The 13901-nt window shown below is 35.7% G+C and overlaps 1 pseudogene; it reads left to right on the top strand.

Annotated features, from left to right (window-relative positions):
- The first annotated feature begins 402 nt into the window (after positions 1–402).
- Positions 403–4165, top strand: LOC149536773 (pre-mRNA-processing-splicing factor 8A-like; annotated as a pseudogene).
- The last annotated feature ends 9736 nt before the right edge of the window (positions 4166–13901 follow it).

Raw genomic sequence — 13901 nt, 5'->3', positions numbered from 1 at the left:
TCTAAAGAGATATACTCCCTAATATTTTTAGTGATCATTTTCTTTCTCACGTCAACATATATTGCAACCTTGTTCCTCTTGGAATAAACTCTTACAAACTTTAACACAAACCTTATGTACCTAAAAGGAGGTTCTTCATAGTGTGCCTCCTTAACATACTATGCCTTAAGAAGTGTAATAGTAAATTTGATCATTTCTCTATTTTCCAAATTCTTGAATGCATAAACCATTTAATATTTCAGTGCACTTTTTCCCAAAGAGGTTTGGTCTATGTTTGGTTTCACCATCAACCTCAATATTAACACTTGTGAATTTTTGTTGGGATGGATCAATAAAATTGAAGAAATATATAGTAAACTATTTTTCTCCATTATTTATATTGAAATTCTTACTTAATAACCTTACAATGCATTTTCTTACTTAATATTGATACTTAATAATTAGGAAGAGAAAATGTTGAAACCTGAAAAGATAGTTATTACTGAGGCACATCACATTTGATCAAACCTCTTTGATGATCAATGCATGAAGGTCAACCTCTTATAAAGCCATAATATTTTCTACAAACAGTCTATAACTCTATCACTTTGTAGTGTTTTTATTAGCAAAATTCTACATAAACTTCTAGTTATGTTGAAATTTTCACCAAATGGATTGTACCTGTTGTCACTGAGGCTTGCACCCTTTTCCAAAGCCTATGCATAAGGAAAACCTAGTGAAATATGGAAACAACCTTCAAGCTGTGGGACTTGAACTGTGAGGTTGAGTCTCTAGAGAAGGCCAGCTTCCTCTTACTATCAGGATGCACCTAACTACTCTTGGAGAGGAAAAGGGAGAAGGAGAGCATGAAAGAAAATCTACCTAATCTAATCTAAAGAGGTGATGCACCAAAATAGAGTGTTCAGACCAATCTCTACCCATATATGCACTATTGAACCAGAATGAAACTAGGGATATACACATTCAGACTTGCTTTAATCTAATAATCACATGCAGATCAGAAGACCAAGATGAATAACACAAGGAAAGAGAGATTCACTTATATTATCATTCATAGGCCAAGGAGATACAGTCATGTAGATCATGATCTCTACAAAACACCAGTACGAGGCAAAGAGTTCTTGCACTTTCATACCAATCGCTGAAAGAGATAAGATAGAAAATCATGTAGTTCAGAGGCACAGGGGAATTTACACTGAGAATTTGTAGAGCAATAACAGAGAAAATAGAGAAAAGTCAACCCTACAACATTCATAAAACTTTACCTTTATAGTTCAAGCATAATTGAGATGTCCTCTCCCTACAATTACTCCACAACTACTGCATTAAGTCCTGCAGAGAACAATCATGGAGAAAATCTGATCTGGCTACGGATCCAGATGCAATGATATATAATCCTCTGTGTCAAATAATGCCTTCAAAAGAAAAAAATAGTGCCATTAAGCCACTCTAACTAGGTAGATGGATCAAAAATGGGTAGTGGAGTGCTTTTCTACATTCAACATTCATTCTAGAGGGGATGGCATTGATCACAAAGATCAAATCACATAAGAAAATCCTGACTCTCTTCATTCCTGAGCACCTGAATCAGTAGGGTCAACAAGTCAACTAAACTCTATATCCAAAATGGGCTACATGGGCCAATAACCTCCTTTTATCTTGCCACCTTGCAAGAGTCCAACGTGGTTGACCATCTCCTTTCATTACTAATTGCGCCAACCCTCAAACTCCAACTACGATAGTCACATTAACTGCCAACGCATCTAACTGTTACTGCCTCCACCAGACCCACTGGGACACGTGTCACTGAGGTGCTATTTCACTATGTGTATTCTTTGAGCAATTTCCCATAGTGAGATAGTGCCCACTGTGGATCTAGATTGATCTGATGATCGTGAAGACTCACCGTATTACTGTGCTATCTCCTTAAAACTTTTGGGCCCACGAACCAACTCAGCGCACCTGGCATCCAACTCGGCCCAAATTGGTACCATCCCTACAGTTTCATAACACTTAGCCCCACCTTGCTACATGTTGTCAAGGTGCTATGTCACTATGGGTAATATCCCCACAACTTTCCATAGTGAGATAGTGCCCACCGTTGATTTTCCAAGATTTGGTAGTGAGCAAAAATGGATCCGACCTATTAGTGTACCAACCAATAAGAAACTAGCCACATGCCAACCTGTCTAACAAGTCATCATAGTTTCATCTTACGGGAAAGTTCCAATCATTGATCTCCATGAGATCAATGATTATGGAAGATCCTCATAATACTGTGCTTGCCTCCTCAAAAAATTTTGCCCATGAAACACTTGGCAACCTCTTGGCGTGACTTGGCATCTTCATCATGGTGAGACCTAGCCCCACTGATCCACATGGCATAATGGTGCTATGTCACTATGGGTAATATCCTCGTAGCTTTACATAGCAAGATAGCACCTACCATCGATTTTCCTTAGATCTATAGTGATCAACAAAATTACATGACTACACACCGAGTTGGCTAAGTGGACCAATGAAATATCACCACTATACTATGACCCACCTGACAACTACCACCAAGGATGAGCTGTAATATTACTCTAGAGAAGGGCAGGCCCATGATGTCATATGTGCCACGCGTCATCAAGACACTATGTCACTATGGATAATATCCTCATAGCTTTCCATAGCGAGATAGTGCCTACTATTGATCCAGACCGATCCGAGGGTGAGGAAATCTTCATGTGTTTGAAAGGGGCGTGGGTCTAGGCTACTACTAACATCAACGAACTGCCTAGCTAGCGACGAATCAAAGCCTCGTTTCAAGCATAGTCATCCTTCCACATTTCCTAGGGTCCCACCGTGTGTGCCAAATTTTATCACTGATATTCAATGGGGCATGCTTGGGACCCACCTTCCTTTTGATGTCACCGCAGTAACACTTTTCGTCTAGGTGCTATGTCACTAACGGTGAGGAACACAAATTTTCTAATAGCGCCATAGTGCCCTTCGAGGATCTATCGAAACTCAGCACCGAAGAAACAACAAGGAAAAGGAGGACCCATTGGACACACAGCCAAAAGGCACTATATCTCTATGGAAAAACAACATGCAACTTCCCATAGCAAGATAGCGCCAACCGTAGATATCTCTTGATCTGACAATGGGGACTTGCGAGCCCGTAGAAACATTAAAATGCACAGGGAAGAAATATCATAAGGTTAGCATAGAGTATTTCGTGCCCCTTTTGAATATTTGGATATTTAAAACCTATGAAAGTTACTACATTGAATTCAAATGTGGTGATTTTGGCAGGAAGGCAAAAATGACCAATAGTACCTTGAAACAATCTTGAATATTGGTAATGTAGGTGGCAATAACTTTGAGAGACTTGATCCTATCTAACTATTCTAAGAAGAATAATGTTAATACATCTTCCTTAACTAAATTAGAGATTAGGGATATTATACCTAGAGTAGAAATAACCCCACCTTCTCAAAAAAGGTAATGGATAGCTTATATTGGAAAGCAAGGGATACTCTATCAGTTATTCTGGTATATTAACTATGGGTTTCAATCTGATATAAATGTAAGTAGTAGTAGAAAAGTGAATTCATTGGTATATGTGTTTTTTGGATAAAGGAATCAAGCCACCTCACAACTATTATAACTACAACTACAAATGTGTTTCATGGTGAATTGATTGTTACAACCACAACTCCATATAAGTAGGTTGCTTTTCCTTCTACAAAAAAATAATGAGTCAGGTTAGTATCTAAAATGAAATTATATCTCATAACCAATCAAATCTATGTGAACTCAGATGATATCAAGGTATAATTAATGTGTTTTGTCTTGTGTCAATTTAAATTTTTTTTATCAGATCTAGTCATTAGTTTCATAATTTGAATATGAAATCGCTTTTACATACATCATTCCAAAGAAAATATTTGAGAAGTTAATTTGCATAGAAGACCATAGAAACCAACTTGCAAGGTATCTCTATCGAGTAAGTTCCTTGGACAATTTAGAAGTGAAGGAAACTTATTTCATATCTAAGCCTCCACAATGGTTTTGACATCAACAAGTTTATTTTCTCTTGTCCTTTCTTGAGTGTGACCTTTTGAATGATCTAAATTATTTAGGATGGATGCATACACAACTGAATAAACTTCCTTAATTTCCACTTCACTTCAATATGTGGTCTTGAGTGTTGTACCTATTAATTTTAAGGTAGGACTGTTGGCAAATAGATTTGTTCTTTTTTTATTATGACTCTTGAATGTCCAAATTATGAACAATATCTGATTACAAGCAGTTGAAAAGCCACTTCTGGATAGACTGGCTTTTCTTTAAATTAATAGGTACAGCTCCCTATGGTGGATTTGCAATGAATTATGTTTTATTCCTAAAACTAATATGGGGGTGTGTTCTTGACCCAAAAATAGAAGAGGTAAAACTAAGCCAGACCTAAACAAGATCTAACTTAGGTAGAAAAATATTCTTAAAGAGTTGATTAAGTTCATGAACCCACACATCTTATGAACTCACAAAGCTTAATGACCTAAAATAGCATAACAACTAATACTAAACTAAATTAACTAGAATCTAAACTACAGTGAAGAAGAATTTAATTGAAAGGGGAAAAATGTTTAAAAGATTCCTCTTTGAACATGTAATGTCACTACTTATCACATTTGTTTGCTGCCTCAAAATAGGGGAATGAAACTCTGCTCTTTCCTTGCTTCAATTCAGATAGAAGAGAAAACATATAACTAACAACTAATAGAAATGGAACAAAAAATAGTTGATACAAAATACCCTTCAATTGACTCTGCAACATCAAGTACTTCACACCAAAAATTGCAGACCTTTTATTAATCTTTTAATTTCATACACATAGGATTCTGAGATGATCGTTACAATAGAAGTTCAATCAATTCATCTCCTCAAAGAATGACAAATGGCAAGAAACCAGTTTGTCGTATTGCAATAATTGCATAGGAAAGTAAAAAGGGGGTAGAATATGAATCACTTCATCTTCTTCCCCTTTTCTACTTTTGTTCTATAGGCCTTACCAGCAACTATGATTGGGATTAGCTCTTCATGCCTAGGCACGTGTATGTTGGTGTATCTCAAGAGCCACTTAGAATGCTCCCTAGCCAACTCCTTCACATCATTTAATTGATTTATAAATTCCTTTGTGGCCACTTATATGCATCTATTGAGTTTTTGGAGTTCCACAACTCTATTTTGATTACTAGAATATACATCGGTCAAACTATCTAAGAATTTGGAGAAATTCTCCTTCATAACATTTATCCCAATGAGTGCTTTTCCTTGGCCACAAGTCAGTGAATCTATATGTAGTCCCCTCATGAGTTGAAATCCTCTATCTTGGGTCTTCTTCACTTTATCCTCTATTTCCTTAAGTCCTTTTTCTTCTCATAAGATCATTTTTGGCTTGAACTGCATGCTCTAAAGCCATTCAAATAGAGGTTTGTCTCCCTTTGGCAAGATTTTTGTTTCAACGGCTTAGTTTTCCTTCATTTGAATAATCATCTTCAGAAGAGAGATATAATCATCTCTCTTCGTTGTTTCTTTGGCCAAAGTATTGCTATTTGGTAAGATGTTATTTGTCTCTATTTCTAATCTTAAGATAACATTTCCAATTTGTTCTATAATAGAGACTCCTTCTAATTTGAACTTCCCAGTCCAGTCTTTACCAATTTGGTCAAAGTGCCTATCTTTTTGAAGTTGAGAAACAAGGGCTTGAACTTCAGCAATAGTAGGATTTCTTGTTACTGATACTCCAAAGATAGTTGCCAATGGAGTGACCAATTTTTTGATGAATCTGTTCAACTCTTCTATCTCAGTCTTCATCCTAACTTTTGACAACTTCAAGTTTTCTAGTTGTCCCTCAATTAATTCATTGGTTCACTTCCACAAGCCAGCCTTGGCATCATGTCTGGCCTCTGCAAGGTCCATTGAGTGTAGAGTAAAATCATCAGTAGACATATCTTCAATTCTTCCTTCTATGTTGGGCTTGGCTATCTCCATTGTTAGGTGCCCTATTTCTAGATCTTGTCCAAGTATAGACAAGGTTTTCTTCTTCTTCACCTTGGTTAATGTAGATCTAGAACAAATTGCAAGGGATATGGCATCCTTGGCAGGGGTACTTTCATATTTCCTTTTTCTCATCCTCTCCAGAGTATTCTCTAACTAGGAATTAGTGCCTATCACCTTGGAGGCCATCTTAAGTGAGTCTATGCTAAACATATTCTTCTTGACTGGAGTATTGTCATCGCAGTTAAAGAGAAGGGATTCTTTAGGGCCTGAGAAATGAGCTTGGAAGAGCTCTAGCCTTTCTCCACCTCTAAGGTTCTCTTAGTTGCCTCATTAGATTTAGTAGGTTCACCACTACTACTCTTTCCATCTCCCAAATCTACTATCTGCATTGGGGAGCCACTTAGTTGCAGAAGTGTAGTGCTTACTAGCAAAACTAGGCTATGATGAGGTGAGGGAATTGGGGTGACATGAGGAGAGGGGACTAGTGTAACATGAGGAAAGGGAACTAAGGTAACAAAACTATCCTTTGGCTCCTCTGTCTTCTTCTCCTCAGCATCAGTTTGGGTTCCAATAACTCAAAGGCAACCATCATGACAAGTCTTAGCTATAAGGATGCTCTTGTTTAGAGGTTGTTCGCCTCCTCCCAAAGATTGAGCTGGTCCTTGAAAGATAGCTAGTGTTACGCTTGGTGTAGCACTCTAGGAGGAAGAGGGAATTATTGTTGCTAGAGAAGCTCGAGTGGTTGCGCCTTTACTCTGACTTCTTTTGGTTGTCTATTCCACCCATTTACCAGTTCTTTTGATGATTTAGGCCATCATAGTGTCTAAATCTTTGTCTGCATCCTCATAAGGCTCTAAATTGATAGGAGTGTTCCTTAACTTAGTTAGATATGTATTACTATACATATATTTCTCATCATCCTCCAATCATTCAACATTAAGATTGATATTATATGTCTTTATTTTCTCCACTATAAGCCTAGTGAAAGCATGATCTCGACTTTCAAATTCATCTTTACAATCCACCCAATAATCTTCAATTATGGTAATGTGTTTGATCACACTCCCAATCTACAAACCTCCATAGCATATCCATTCGAATCAAACACAAGTCTCAAGACCTCATACATCTCCAATTTGTATTTCATCCCGAACACTTTGAGCATATTCTTTGCTTCAGATTAGGACTTGCAACTGAAAGCTCCTACTTTCATAGGGAACTCGTATCCCTTCTTCTTCAAGCTTTCACTTAGCACATTCACCTGGACTGCATGCCTCATGATCTCTATCAGTACGATCATGTTGCTTGAATACCTAGGTAACTTCAAGGGGAATCCATTGAAAGCTACAAGACACAAATATGAGAAAGATGAGAATTGAATAAAATAGCTTCTGAATTGACTAATAACCTCCATTGCCTCCAGACTGAATCTCCTCTCTAAGCATCCTTGGATTTCCCTAAAAATTCTTATTGTGAATGTGTCATTAACTTTGACATACTCCGCATAACTATTATGCAATTGCAAACATGAATAGAACTCATAAGACTTCACATTATCAGGAAAGTTTTCTATTCTTGGAAGGCCCAACCATAACTGTAGAGATGCTAGCATGTAAATTAGAAAGGAAGACATATAGAAAGTGTTGTAGAACTTCACATTGCTGAGAACATTGGAAAGATTTTCACTTACCTCATGAGCCCAATCAATATATTGTGTGTCTAAAAAAATAACTTGTACCAAAAAGAAATATTGTTCAACAAAATTTAGAGCTTCTACCTCACCTTTCAGTCTATGTAGGAGAACTAGAATGTCTACAATCTTAGGTTTGAGATTAGTACCAAATAGAGTTTTGGGGACCTCACTCTTGGTGCTCCATAGTTTTTGAAACTAGGACTACATAATTTCCTTCCTCCACAACATCTTCTTTGTGGAGAATTTAGAGACTGCTCCTCCTACTATCAAGTCTAAAAACTCCTCCTATTCAAGAATTTGGAGACAATTCACCACAATTTGCCTATCAATGGAGGTCAATATTGTATGATCAGGTAACACAATCTATTTGGTATCCAGATTGTAGTGATTTATGCATTCATAAATCAATTTTGGAGCTTGGACTGCCACCGAGAAACCAGCTACCTCTACTATTCCACAACCTCAAAGCTTCTCAGTTATGGGATGAATCGGCTCTAACTTCAGCCTCTTTTGGAAATCTTTCATATCATAAAAAGGGAGTGAAGTATTTGTGAAGTTATGCAATGTGGACTTGATTCCATTCAGTCCATCAAAACCCACAAACTTGGTTGCCATTCTATCTAAGCATGAAGTAAATTGAAATTTCAAATCTAGATGAAGAATAGGATATTGAATTCACAAATATAGACTATTTGAAAGCATTGTGCAATTTAACAGAATAACAATTCAAGAAAAAGCAATAGTTTGAATTATGTTTCCATCTATATAGGAGTCTCACTTCATTCGTTGATCTTTAGGATTTAGAAACAATAAATGCAAGAGCTCTAACAGATATTTTGGTGTCTTTTTACTATTTTTTTTGGCCCAACAGTAACTTTCCTTTCTTTCATACTTTTCCATTTCCCATTAAGTTTTAGAGAATTATGAACAAAGTACCCTATAAGGAAATATCCGCCTAATTGAATTCTTCTTAATATACCTTTCCTGCAATGGTTAGATTGTTTCCATTATCATCTTAAGATGTTTTATGTGTAATTTTTGGGCCCAATCCACTTACAAAGTCAATTTTCTCTTGAATGCAAAAAATCATCCTAATGGGTTGAAAACCCACTAAGGAGAAGACGATTCTCATTTTTCTGCTCGGGCTTTCCCTTAAACTTTATCCTTTGAGTTAATATTTCCTTTGGGTTTGGAAAAACTTAAAAGGACTATGAAAGTTGAAAAGGGGCACTTTCTCATTTCTTCCCTTCACAATTGCCTTTGGCAGAAAATGAACTTCATGGGTCAAAAGCCCACCGAGGAGAAGTCAGTTTTGAGTTTTCTACCTAAGATTATTATGAGCACTATGATGAATCTTGAGTGTTTCCCAAGGTAGAATATTGTAGTGAGAATAGGGATTTTCCATAAGATAGCTCATTATCTTCTTACCTCAATTCATGAGCCTCATTTGTTGCTCTTTGTGAGAAATCACCTTCATGGGTTGAAAACCCGCCGAGGAGAAGGCGATGCTCAATTTTTTGCAAGCTTCCTTCTTTCATCAAAAACATTATAATCTAAAAACAAGCCCAACTTTGTGAATAACTTTTGCATGTTGCAGGAATTGCCATCGAATCAGGTACTAAGCTACCCATAAACTCACAACATCAAGGAAAACCACCCGGCCATGAAATGTGGGAGAAAGGGAAGATGAAAAATCTGATGGAAACTCTTTTCACCTAAGAGGAATTAAAACTAGACCCAGACATGCTTAGGCTTAACTGAGACACAAAATTTCCACTTTTGCAAAATGGTTATAGGGTAAAAGTGGGGCAACAAGGCTCTATTTATATAGCTCTAAATATATGTTAAATAAATGCTAGTTATGTTTTAATTATTGAACTTCAGGGCTGGACATGTATGCATGAATCTTAGAAAATAATAAGCAGTAGAATGGAGAAAATGCATAACTACATGCAAACTCACACCAACATGATATGAATGGGACCATCTTAAAAAAGATAGTGGAAGCAACCCACATGGACGGATATCTACCCACTCATTCTAAAGAAGTACAAATGATTTGGTGACTATTTCCTTTTCTTTTCTATGGTATATTTTCTGACATTTTTCTTCTATATTTCTTTCTTCACTTCATTTTTTTATTCTAGCTTTGGGTTACAATGAAATTTATTCTATATGTTTTATATGTTCAAATAATTTTGGTCATGTATAAATTGAAATATCACAAATAATTAAGTCTAAAGCATTGGTAGAAAGTAAAATGAAAATTTTGAAATCTTCTATGTTAGTATACTACTATGAGTTAAAAATACGAAGAAACAAAAAAAAATAGACTGACTGAAAATTGCTACTTGTGAAAATTTTAGAAATCTGATAACTTTGATTCCACATTAGATCACAATTAACAATTTTAATTTTTCAAATACACATAGTTGTAAAATTCTACTATAAATAATTCAAATGGATGTAAAAAAAAAGAAATTTGAGTAGGCTAGTAGTGGAAGGAGTGCTTAAGAACAACAAAGAAGACTTGTTTTTTGTGTTTTCCTTGAATTTGGCTTTCAATCCAAAAACAATGTTGAAGATGTAGTAGCTCTTTTAGCTTAACTAGGACACATATTTCTCAATTAAAAGTTCCTTGATGATACTAAATATGTACTCTAGAGAAATAAACTTAAAAACCCACTCAATGAAAATATAGAATTTAAGACCCGAGGAAAGCCCTCGAGTGTAGAAATCCACACACTAAGGATCATATTTTAAACCAATTTTTAACTAATCAATTAGCAAATCATTATATTTATTCTTCATAAAATAAAATGCAAGGGCATATCGCCAAATGCATCATTATTCAAGATAATTATTTAAGGAAGCACCTCTCTATGAATGGGGAGGATGGATTAGAGAAATTGCCTCATCAATGCTCAAAACATAGATGTTCATAGATAAACAAGATAACTCGATATATTAAAAAATTTGATAGTGATATATTAATAAAATCCTACCTTTTAAAATAGATACAACAATTTTATCATTGACTTGCAACTGTAAATAAAATTATACTATGTATCATAGTAGATCTATGAAGATGCAATGATCAACTCACCGATCTATGCACAAATAAAATGTTTATCAAAATGATCTTTGCCTTCCCATTTCAAATCGACATGGATGAGTAAAATAAAATGAAAAAATATATGAAATATTTATCTTACAGAGAAGTTGCAAAATCAAGATTTGTGAAGAGCAAATACCAAATCTATAAAGTAGAAAACATGAGCTTTTCTCTCACAAATCTATGCAGAAGAAGTCACACCATGCCACACCAAGAAACCAAAGCCAAATAATAATAGAGATGAAAATAAAAATGATTAGTCATTGCACATTATATTTTCCAACCATGGAAAAATAATCATTTCAATTTGACACCTACCAATCTACTTTTCAAATCGACACCTACAAGTTTACCCCACATTTTCAAACTGACAACCACCAGTGAACACTCATTAGTAAATGACGAGAAGAAATGTAGTTAAGAAACCACAATTTAATTTGTATTGCTACAATTACTAAATGGCGTATTCACATACAGCTAAGAGGGACAAACATGGTTAGGATGGTCATTGAGATTTCACCAAAAAAATTGTGTCTAACACTCTGACACTTATCGTATGGTATGTGTAAGAATTTTCCTAAGGAAATAATTCAACACCAATATCAAGAAGCTCAATAGATAGCACAAGGGAGACAAATGATGATCAAATGAGAATGGATATCAAATGATTAGATTAATCAAATAATTGGATATTAGATAATATAATGAACACATTATAGAAGTGCTTTGTATATAAAGGCAACTAATATGACTAGGAGTCAGCAAAGAGATAAGAATAACAACTAAGCACATGTCCACCAAGAGTGGATTATCCTCCATTGTGCATAAATATATGTGCAACAATGAGAGGATAAGAATTCAAAGGTGTATCTCATAAAGAGATGTAGTAGACAACATGTGCTCAATTGGAGTGCAAACTATTATGTTGTCAACATGACAACTCATATGAATCTACAAACTCCTAGGTGTCTACATGACAACTAATGTGCTAGTGCATTAACCTAAGTAAACTTAAGTAAAGTTTAATTAGTAAATACTTAATTACACCAACACCCCCCCTTAAGTGCAACTTAGGGGAATGTGCTTAAGCTCACAAAAGCTAGATGATGATGCAATATGGGTCCCAACTACTAGTCCATGTTAGGTACCCATGTACAAAATGAAAGTACCAAAGATATGTAATGAAATATCTCATAAAGAGGAGAAAGAGAGAAAATCTCATGGGAAAAACCCTCCCCCAAAAATAGAGATGAAAAACTAGATGCATGGATGGATAGAGTAATTAAGACCCCCCTATTACAACATACATCATTTATATACAATAGAGAAGTATGAGAAGAGCACAATCCCATAAGAGGAATAGGTCCCCCCCATAATAGAGAAGAAGTATAAGAAGAAGAAAGGAGACAAGGTAGTCCCCCCTCAATACAGAATGCCCATCAGTGATAGTTCTTTCAAAATGAATGTAGAAGTTGATCCATGACTACTAAATAATATTCCTCCCCTTACGAACAAATAATGTCATAGGTACATACAAGATCCTTACCCAATGTGTAGAAAGAATCCTCAAGATGAATGGTGTCTCTAAAAATTGTTCAACTATCCATGTGTTGGTACTGACGGTCACCCCTTCCAACACTTCTAAAAAGAACAAGTTTAGATCTAGTAAGGATGGTTGTATCTCCTTGAATGATAAAGAGACCTCTTGCAATTGTTGTACATAAGGATCCACAATCATATCAACCTTGAAAGATTGATCATGTAGAGAATGGACAAGAGGATCAGAGTGTTCCCTTGTAACAACTAAAGAAGGATCTTCTTCATTAAAGAGAAGATGTATATCATCAACAATGTCTCCCAAATCTACTATGTAGGACTTCACAGAGAAACCTAAAATATCTGTCAAGTAATCATCCCCTAATGCTAGAACTAAAAGACAAGATGTACTCAACTGTACTAAATTGCATGGACCTATCATTGTAGCAATATATGCATGTGGAAATTTTTGATGTTGTAACCTCATCCTGCATCTATCAAAAGGATCCCCATAGCTGAACCTATTGAATCACTATCACTAATGTTGCTATCAGTTTCCACAATGTATGAAGTATGGAGAGGATTATAAGATAAGCTAGGTGAATATTTCTCTAAGTGAACATTCCTCTCTATGACTGTCTCATGAGTCTTAGGATCCATCAGTCTATATGCCTTAACACTTTCTTCATATCCAATGAAAGTACAAGGCCTTAATGGTGGTGCCTTGCATTCCCTTGAAGATATGTGTGCCCATGTTGGAAAACAAAAACTCTGAAGTGTTTCACAACTGGTTTTCTTCCACACCATGCCTCAAAAGGAGTCATTCCATCTAAGACATTATGTGGAGATCTATTAAGTATGTGATTGGCTCTACTTATAGCTTCTAATCCTCATTGTTGCAACACTTGTCTTTTGTGGACTAAATACTACAAGATTTTGAAGATCAATACCCTCAAGTTCACAAAAGTTTCTAAGTCTTGTGTTCACATATCTAATTTCATTGTCTGTACAAAGAACCTTGATGGCTTTACTTTGTTGCTTCTCAACATGACTCTTGAAGGCTAGAAACTTATCAAACACTCCATTCTTGTGATCAAGAAAGTAGACCCATTTGTAGCTGAAAAGTCATCAATGAAAGTGAGGACATAGCGACCCTTGCTAATTGATGTCATTGAAAAAGGGCCTACTAGAACCGTGTGAACCAACTCAAGAACAACTGATGCTCTCCAGGATTTCCATTTGTCAAAATTCTCTTATAGATGCATATACATTGAACAAGTTAAAAATTCACCCTTAGAAAAGTTGATTATAGGTAGACCTTTGACCAAATTTTTTGAGCTAAGTTGATGAAGATAGTGGAAGGCAAGATGTCCAAACTGCTCATGCCATAATTTACTTTGTGATTATGAATGTGTCAACAAGGCATGTGAAGGAGACTTAGGTACAAAGTGGGAGAAAGAATAAAGCCTTGTGTCATGATTAACTTTACCCACTACAACCAAT

This window comes from Cupressus sempervirens, chromosome 10, assembly GCF_028749045.1.
Source record: "Cupressus sempervirens isolate cs-2001-9-10 chromosome 10, ASM2874904v1, whole genome shotgun sequence".
Taxonomy (NCBI): Eukaryota; Viridiplantae; Streptophyta; class Pinopsida; order Cupressales; family Cupressaceae; genus Cupressus; species Cupressus sempervirens.
The sequence above is the reverse complement of the archived record's forward strand: the minus strand, read 5'-3'. Positions and strand labels throughout refer to the sequence as shown.